The sequence below is a fragment of the Penaeus japonicus genome, unplaced genomic scaffold, assembly GCF_977035675.1.
Source record: "Penaeus japonicus unplaced genomic scaffold, GWHDUDI00000001_assembly GWHDUDI00000036, whole genome shotgun sequence".
NCBI classification, from domain to species: domain Eukaryota; kingdom Metazoa; phylum Arthropoda; class Malacostraca; order Decapoda; family Penaeidae; genus Penaeus; species Penaeus japonicus.
Window position 1 is genome coordinate 9,731,827 of NW_028234438.1, and position 2,500 is coordinate 9,734,326.

A 2,500-nucleotide genomic window follows, 5' to 3' on the forward strand; every position below is an offset into this window, starting at 1 on the left:
AGTTGATTTTTTATGTATTTTTAATAATGTTTGTTTCCGTTGCCAGTTGAAGTAGTTGTTGTTTTTGTATGGTCGATCTTATCGTCTTTGATTATCTTTGACTAGATATTGGTTATTTGTAATTTATTCTTATCAAATTCAAATATATCACTGCATTGCAATCTGTGGATCTACCCATGAGAAAGTACCATAGCCTCAAAGAGGCTTAAAGTATAGCAGTATACCAAGGATATTCTGACAAGATAGCTCTTAGACCTCCTTTGCAATTTATTGTAAAGTAAAGAACTATATCAATCTCTTTATTTCCAGAATATATGTTGAGATTTATTGGCCTTTGCTAAAGAATATGGCATCCCTTGGTATGGTATGAAGTTAATGCCAAGTGTAGCAGTAATAAAACCAAATAATAATAATCTAAGGAATATTGCAACTCCCTAAAGATATTCTATTTATTATCCATGTATGCGACTTTTTCTTCCCTCTCTCATCAAATTAACGTGTCCGGAGATTATGGAGAGATAAAGGTTTTGCCTAATCATTTAGGTACTGAAGATGCCACTTAATCCTCATGCCCTATCTCAGTAGGCCTATCCAAGAATCTGTATTCATGCCCCAAAACAAAAAAAAAGCTTCAACTAAAGAAGTGTATTTTGCCTAATAGTGATGTTACATATATTTGTTTATGTTTTGTAAGGCAAATGCTGATGACTATATATGACTATATATATATATATATATATATATATATATATATATATATATATATATATATATATATATATATATATATATATATATATATATTATAAGTAATCATCACTATTAACCTTGTAATTGCTGTTGTGGTTGTTGACTATGAATATTATTACTTTTATTAAAATTATTATTATTATTAATTTTATAATTATTTTCATTATTTTGATTATGATTCTTCTTGTTATTACTGTTTGTTAGTATCAATGCTATTCACAATACTGATATATCTACTATCGCCAGTAATGTAACGTGATGCTTCATCATCTTCTTATTCCTCTTCTTCTGTCTCCTCCTCCTCCTCCTTCTCCTTGTCTTCCTCTTCATCCTTTTCTTTCTACTCCTCCTCCTCCTCCTTCTCCTTATTCTTGTACTGCTCTTACCCCTCTGGCTATTGCTACTATTACTATAAATATTTCTGATACTTTTTATTTACTTACATTTTATTATTTTCCAACAAAGTACCTCCAATCCTCTCCCAGATAGCCATGCTTATTCTACCTTCAATATGCATACATTATCTCCATGCTGGTACTACTATGACATTCTACCCTTATTACTGCTACAGTGGCCACTACTAGTGCTAAACCATAGTTATTGGGGTTACTGCTACCAATTCTGCTATTATGAACACTATTGCCACTACCAGACTAGGGCTATAATTATTGCTGCTATGATTACTATTTCTCTTTTGATTATTATTATATAATACCAATATTATGGCTACGTTTATTACCATGGCTAATTATATTGCTGTGACCATAACTATGCCCATTTCTGTTGATATTTTACTGTTGCAGATACTATTATCATTACTATTACTCTAAGTACTGTTTATGGTTCTTTTCATATGACTCTGACTCACACTAATATGTTTGTTACTTTTGTTATTACTTTCACTTTCACAATGCCCTTTATTAATATTACAGCCATTAGTACAGTCACTGTTGGCAGCAATTACTATGGCTGATGTTAATATTGTCAATACTGCTACTATTGTTATTAAAACAGCTGATAATACTAATGTCATAGAAATATGAAGGCTACTAGTGCCATTGAAGATAGTTATGCTATTAATATTGATATTGCTGCTACAGCTGTTACCTATATTAAGAATGTTTCTGCTCTTACAAGTAATTGTGATTGTTATTATTGTTTTCATTAGTAGTAATAGTATATTTATTATTGCTAATATTTGCTGTATTCTTTGGTCTAATCATCATACAACAAAGATTGATATTATTAATGTTGACTTTGTGGGTATTTTAATTATTGTTATTATTGTTTTCATTAGTAGTAATAGTATATTTATTATTGCTAATATTTGCTGTATTCTTTGGTCTAATCTTCATACAACAAAGATTGATATTATTAATATTGACTTTGTGGGTATTTTAATTATTTTTTCATTAATTATTTTTTCTTTGGTATGTTTATTGCTTTTACAGCTTTTTAGTCTTACTTTTTTTTCAAAATGTTACATAGGATTTAATGGTTGGGAAAGAACAGATGCTGTGTGAAGTGGGCATTTTGCTTAATTTTGGCATTGAATGTTTATTTGCCTCTGAAATTATTATGGTGAAGGGTTTAGCCAGTCCTATTTTGTCTTTGATACTTGTAGACTTATGTTTTGCATGAATTACATTTTCTTAGTTTGAAATTACTACTTGTTTATTACTTCCTGCTAATTATAGTGTATTGAATTTTATTTACTCCTTATTACCAAGGAAGTGGAAATTTAATCACC

At 29.5% G+C, this 2,500-nt stretch overlaps 1 protein-coding gene across 2 annotated transcripts in view; it reads left to right on the top strand.

The window, feature by feature from the left end:
- E(Pc) (Enhancer of Polycomb) overlaps positions 1 to 2,500 on the top strand; it is a 31,319-nt gene that overhangs the window by 1,378 nt on the left and 27,441 nt on the right. The window lies entirely within an intron of this gene.